Below are 7,615 nucleotides of genomic sequence, written 5' to 3' on the forward strand. Positions count from 1 at the left end.
TTAAGTGATCCCAAAAGTTCCACCAGAGAACTACTAAAGCTGATAAACAACTTCAGCAAAGTGGCTGGGTATAAAATTAACTCAAATAAATCAGTTGCCTTCCTCTATACAAAAGAGAAACAAGCCGAGAAAGAAATTAGGGAAACGACACCCTTCATAATAGACCCAAATAATATAAAGTACCTCGGTGTGACTTTAACCAAGCAAGTAAAAGATCTGTACAATAAGAACTTCAAGACACTGAGGAAAGAAATTGAAGAAGACCTCAGAAGATGGAAAGATCTCCCATGCTCATGGATTGGCAGGATTAATATAGTAAAAATGGCCATTTTACCAAAAGCAATCTACAGATTCAATGCAATCCCCATCAAAATACCAATCCAATTCTTCAAAGAGTTAGACAGAACAATTTGCAAATTCATCTGGAATAACAAAAAACCCAGGATAGCTAAAGCTATCCTCAACAATAAAAGGACTTCAGGGGGAATCACTATCCCTGAACTCAAGCAGTATTACAGAGCAATAGTGATAAAAACTGCATGGTATTGGTACAGAGACAGACAGATAGACCAATGGAATAGAATTGAAGACCCAGAAATGAACCCACACACCTATGGTCACTTGATTTTTGACAAAGGAGCCAAAACCATCCAATGGAAAAAAGATAGCATTTTCAGCAAATGGTGCTGGTTCAACTGGAGGGCAACATGTAGAAGAATGCAGATCGATCCATGCTTATCACCCTGTACAAAGCTTAAGTCCAAGTGGATCAAGGACCTCCACATCAAACCAGACACACTCAAACTAATAGAAGAAAAACTAGGGAAGCATCTGGAACACATGGGCACTGGAAAAAATTTCCTGAACAAAACACCAATGACTTATGCTCTAAGATCAAGAATCGACAAATGGGATCTCATAAAACTGCAAAGCTTCTGTAAGGCAAAGGACACTGTGGTTAGGACAAAACGGCAACCAACAGATTGGGAAAAGATCTTTACCAATCCTACAACAGATAGAGGCCTTATATCCAAAATATACAAAGAACTCAAGAAGTTAGACCGCAGGGAAACAAATAACCCTATTAAAAAATGGGGTTCAGAGCTAAACAAAGAATTCACAGCTGAGGAATGCCGAATGGCCGAGAAACACCTACAGAAATGTTCAACATCTTTAGTCATAAGGGAAATGCAAATCAAAACAACCCTGAGATTTCACCTCACACCAGTGAGGATGGCTAAGATCAAAAACTCAGGTGACAGCAGATGCTGGCGAGGATGTGGAGAAAGAGGAACACTCCTCCATTGTTGGTGGGATTGCAGACTGGTAAAACCATTAGAAGGAAATCAGTCTGGAGGTTCCTCAGAAAATTGGACATTGAACTGCCTGAGGATCCAGCTATACCTCTCTTGGGCATATACCCAAAAGATGCCTCAACATATAAAAGAGACACGTGCTCCACTATGTTCATCGCAGCCTTATTTATAATAGCCAGAAACTGGAAAGAACCCAGATGCCCCTCAACAGAGGAATGGATACAGAAAATGTGGTACATCTACACAATGGAATATTACTCAGCTATCAAAAACAACGAGTTTATGAAATTCGTAGGCAAATGGTTGGAACTGGAAAATATCATCCTGAGTGAGCTAACCCAATCACAGAAAGACATACATGGTATGCACTCATTGATAAGTGGCTATTAGCCCAAATGCTTGAATTACCCTAGATCCCTCGAACAAACGAAACTCAAAACGGATGATCAAAATGTGAATGCTTCACTCCTTCTTTAAATGAGGAAAAAGAATACCCTTGGCAGGGAAGGGAGAGGCAAAGATTAAAACAGAGACTGAAGGAACACCCATTCAGAGCCTGCCCCACATGTGGCCCATACATATACAGCCACCCAATTAGACAAGATGGATGAAGCAAAGAAGTGCAGACCGACAGGAGCCGGATGTAGATCGCTCCTGAGAGACACAGCCAGAATACAGCAAATACAGAGGCGAATGCCAGCAGCAAACCACTGAACTGAGAATAGGTCCCCTATTGAAGGAATCAGAGAAAGAACTGGAAGAGCTTGAAGGGGCTCGAGACCCCAAAAGTACAACAATGCCAAGCAACCAGAGCTTCCAGGGACTAAGCCACTACCTAAAGACTATACATGGACTGACCCTGGACTCTGACCCCATAGGTAGCAATGAATATCCTAGTAAGAGCACCAGTGGAAGGGGAAGCCCTGGGTCCTGCTAAGACTGAACCCCCAGTGAACTAGTCTATGGGGGGAGGGCGGCAATGGGGGGAGGGTTGGGAGGGGAACACCCATGAGGAAGGGGAGGGGGGAGGGGGATGTTTGCCCGGAAACCGGGAAAGGGAATAACACTCGAAATGTATATAAGAAATACTCAAGTTAATAAAAAAAAAAAAGAAAAGAAAAGAAAATATATAGTAAAAATGGCCATTTTTCCAAAAGCAATCTACAGATTCAATGCAATCCCCATTAAAATACCAATCCAATTCCAACTCAATTCTTCATAGAGTTAGACAGAGCAATTTTTAAATTCATTTGGATACAAAAACCCAGCATAGTGAAAACTATACTCTGCAATAAAAGGACTTCCGGGAGAATCACCATCCCTGACCTCAAGGAGTATTACAGAGCAATAGTGACAAAAACTGTATGGGATTGGTACAGAGACAGGCAGGTAGATCAGTGGAATAGAACTGATGATCCAGAAATGAACCCACACACCTATGGTCACTTGATCTTTGACAAAGAAGCTAAAACCATCCAGTGGAAAAAAGGTAACATTTTCAACAAATGGTAGTGGTGCAACTGGAGGTCAGCATATAGAAGAATGCAAATCCATGCATTCTTATCATCCTGTTCAAAACTCAAGTACAAGTGGATCAAGGATGTCCACATAAAATCCATAAAATCATATTCACTCAAACTAATAGAAGAAAAAGTGGGGAAGAATCTCAAACACATGGGCACTGGGGAAGTTTTTCTGATAAGATCACCAATGGCTTATGCTCTAAGATCATCAATCGACAAATGACACCTCATAAAATTGCAAAGCTTCTGTAAGGCAAAAGACACTGTCATTAGGACAAAATGGCAACCAACAGATTGGGAAAAGATCTTTACCAATCCTACATCTGATAGAGGACTAATATCCAGTATAAACCAAGAACTCAAGAAGTTAGACTTCAGAGAATCAAATAAGCCAATTAAAAATGGGGTACAGAGCTAAACAAAGAATTCTCAGCTGAGGAATATGGAGTGACTGAGAAGCACCTAAAGAAATGTTCAACATCCTTAGTCATAAGGGAAATGCAAATCAAAACAACCCTGAGATTCCACTGCACACCAGTCAGAATGGCTAAGATAAAAAACTCAGGTAACAACAGGTGCCGACGAGGATGTGGAGAAAGAGGAACACTCCTCCATTGTTGGTGGGATTGCAGACTGGTACAACCATTCTGGAAATCAGTCTGGAGGTTCCTCAGAAAATTGAGCATAGTGCTACCTGAGTACCAGCTAACTCCTGAGCATATACCCAAACGATGCTCCAACATATAACAAGGACTCATACTCCACTATGAAATATTATTATTATAGCCAGAAGCTGGAAATAACCCAGATGTCCGTCAGCAGAGAAATGGATACAGAAGATGTGGTACATCTAGAAAATGGAGTACCACTCGACTATTAAAAACAACGACTTCATGTAATTCATAAGCAAGTGGATGGAACTAAAAAATATCATCCTGCGTGAGGTAACCCAAACACAAAACACACACACACACACACACACACACACACACACACACACACACACACACACATGGTATGCACTCCCTGATAAGTGGATATTAGCCCAAAAGCTCGGATTACCCAAGATACAATTCAAAGACCACATGAAGCTCAAGAAGAAGGACTATTAAGTGCATATGCTTCAGTCCTTCTTAAAGGGGGGAGCATAAATATTCATAGGAGGAGATATGGAGACAAAGTTTGGACCAGAGACTGAAGGAATGGCCATTCTGAGCCTGCCCCATCTGGGGATACAGCCCATATACATACGTACAGCCACCAAACCCAGACAATATTGCTGATGCAAAGAAGTGCATGCTGACAGAAGCCTGATATAGCTGTCTCCGGAGAGGCTCAGCCAGAGCATGTCAAGTAAAGAGGTGAATGCTAGCAGCAAACCATTGATCTGAGAACAGGGTCCCCATTGGAGGAATTAGAGGAAGGATTGAAAGAGCTGAAGGAGCTTGCAACCCCATAAGAACAACAATACCAACCAACCAGAGCTCCCAGGGACTGAACTACTACCCAAAGACTATACATGGACTTACCCATATCTCCAGCTGCATATGTAGCAGTGGATGGCCTTGTTGGGCACCAATGTGAGAAGAAGCCCTTGGTCCTGCCAAGGCTGGACACCCTCACACACACACAAGTGTCTTGGCAGAGAGGTGGAAGGGGTGGGGGGTTGGGGGTGTTGGGGGGATCACCCCCATAGAAGAAGGGGAAGGGGGAATGGGATGTGGGATTATGTACCGGAAACTGGGGAAAGCGATATTTGAAATATAAATAAAAAAATATCCAATAAAATTAGAAAATAGAATGGGTTGATTGTTATACTTAAAATGATCAGTCCTCTTTTGTGAATACTCTTCCTCTTATGTTCAGTATCTAACTATACAACTATACTTAGAAACAAGAAGAGAAGCTACTTTGAATTAGCTGCAGAATTCCTCTCTGGGAGATAACTGTTTTTATTTAGGACAAGGACCATGTTTGGCTATAAAGATGAGTCCCCTGGGCAGTACCCGAATGGTCTTGCCTGAAATCAACATCACAGCTAAACTACTTGCTATGAGAAATTCAAAGACTGTGTGGATGGAAAGAAATGAGCCGGTGAATAAGAGAAAAATGGTAGAAAACCTGAGCAAGAAGCCAGATACCTGTGTCATGAACTGGGAGGATCTTGAGACTATTCCCTATAGTTGTATGAGGGTGACAAATCAAATTTAGCGGGTCATCTGGTATTTTACTTCCAAATGAACAGTTTTTAGAATAAGTAGGATGCAAATATTGTTTGAGGCATAAAAACATAATAGTAAAAACATTTGATCAGATATTATAGTGTTAATAAACATCCTAATGTTTTTTTACTAGATCGGAAATAGAAATGACATTTTCAAACAGTCTAGCTCTGATTGCTCAGCTGGAGTGGTGTCAAACCTGCCTTCACAGTGCCAGTAGTCCATAGTGTTCAGGTTAATTAGGAAAAGCTATTCTTTCCTCTCAAGACCAGGTTAGCACATGATGATTATTGAGTAGTTCGTGGACTGGCTATAAAGCACAATTCTCTCTTCAATCCTGCCTTCCTTTACATCTCCAAAGCTTTAACACCATCAACATCATACAGCCCCAAGTGAAGACTGTGAGGACAGTGAGGGTCCCCTAGCACTAGAACACATGATATGTAAGGAGAAATCCAGCAAAGGGGAAGTAGACTTATACCAAGAGACAATCTCCAGAGCAATGGTAAAGATTTGGTGGTCATGGGGGGGGGGGGGAGTCAGCCCTTGGCAAAAGTCCTGGGCAGGTACGTGTATTAGTGTTAATGATAAGGGCCAAAGGAAAGCCTGAAGAAGGGATGATCGGAAATGAGATCATAAAACTAAGGAGGAAAATAGATGAGTTCATCAAGATGCAGAGATTTGGGAGAAAGTAAAGTCCTTGAATCCTACTTTACCCTTTATGGCCAAACCCAACTGTCAAATGATCTGTAAAGCTTTTCCAAATAGCTCCAGACAAAGCATTCCTTATTTCTTGTCTGTAGTGAGGATTTTGGAATTTTGGTTTCTTTTTTTAAAAAACACAGAAATATTAAAAGTGTGTTTTCATTTTAATCCCAGGTGTGAGGATGTGGGGCTGATTCAGACAGTCCACAGTAGCTAATTAGATTTGCCTTGTGTTCTATCAGGGCTGTGATTTTGCCAGGTGCAAATAGTTTCTGGGACTGGGTGACATTTTAATTCTGGGGACTGTTTAGAGGGTGTACAAATGCTAGAACCCTGAAAGAGCTGTAGGTTATTGGTTGGCTGTTGGTTAGTTGTTGGTTGTGGTTTGCTAAATAGTTGTTTGCAAAGAAGAAACAACAACAGGAAGAAACTAGATACCCTAACAGTGAAAAACTTGCAGCATGGAACTTGAGGGCCTTAATCAGCATGAAGTAGTCAAATAATAATATAGTCCCCTTTCAAACCCCTGACTTTATTCAGGGATCTCTTTCATCTCCCCTCTATCTTTTCTTTCCTCCTACCTAGTGTTAGGAGGTTAAAAGGGTGGAAGAAAAAGGATGGATAAAGGTGGAAGAAAAAAGAATCCACAAAGTAGCCAAAGACAAACTATACTTTTTTTCTGTTATCCTTGGTACCTACCATTATGGGATCACATGGAAAGAAACAGAAAAAAAATAAGCTCTTCTTCTTCTTCTTCTTCTTCTTCTTCTTCTTCTTCTTCTTCTTCTTCTTCTTCTTCTTCTTCTTCTTCTTCTTCTTCTTCTTCTTCTCTCTCTCTCTCTCTCTCTCTCTCTCTCTCTCTCTCTCTCTTTCTCTCTCTCCATTGTAGCCCTAGTTTCCTCTAGTTCATGAGTTCTCTGGAAACCAAGACTGACTTATGAACTTGTTAATTATTTGGCCCTTGTGATTTGGGATACATTAGTCAATCTACACATTTATAAGAAAGAAAATATATGTTAAATTTGAAATAAGACTTTAGAACATTATAATAACATTCTTCATGTCTATCAGAGTTTGTATTATTACATCCCATGTTCAACAATGCTTCTTCTTTCCTGAATTTCTCCCCAAATCAGTGTACTTCAGGTAAAGAAAATAATAGATCAGATATCTCAAAGGTGATGTAAGAGAACTGGGTTAGCCATAAGAAATAGCAGAAGAATGTGGAGGCTAGCCAATCCACATTTGGTGCATGTTTCTAAAAGTAGAAAACAATTTCTCCTTTACTTTGGTCAGTATTTATAGTCCTAGGTTAAGTTCTCTTGAAATACTAGAATTACAAGTCTCATGACTCTGAACTGTAAATATATCAGAAGCAGGAGCATCATTCTTTCTATAACCCAGAAAAGTCAATATTTCAGTGGGATGATATCCTAACAGACATGTCAACTATTGCTCCAAAAACATTAACAGGAAAATATAGTTCCAAATGGGAAAACCAGACTGCCAGTCAATGGTACTCTGTGAGTACTGAAATATGAACTTTGATTCAACCCTGAACTTTTCCTTTAAGGAGGGAGCAACGGAATGGACTCTCAAAAGCTAATTTAGTCCTGTTGACTAATCAACTTGTGTTAATTTTGGAACTGCTGGAACGGTCTGTCCTCTCATATTGTAAATTGTAAATAGACATCTGGAAAGGAGAAGGGAAGGATAGGTCAAGTCTCAGAATAATACTGCTAATAATGATCATGAGAAAATTTCCTATTCTGCAATTATTCCCCTTCTTCTGCTCATGTCCATCTTAAATGGAGCAATGTATGCCTCCTTTCCAAGGTAAAGTCCACTC

The sequence above is a fragment of the Rattus norvegicus genome, chromosome X, assembly GCF_036323735.1.
Source record: "Rattus norvegicus strain BN/NHsdMcwi chromosome X, GRCr8, whole genome shotgun sequence".
Lineage (NCBI taxonomy): Eukaryota > Metazoa > Chordata > Mammalia > Rodentia > Muridae > Rattus > Rattus norvegicus.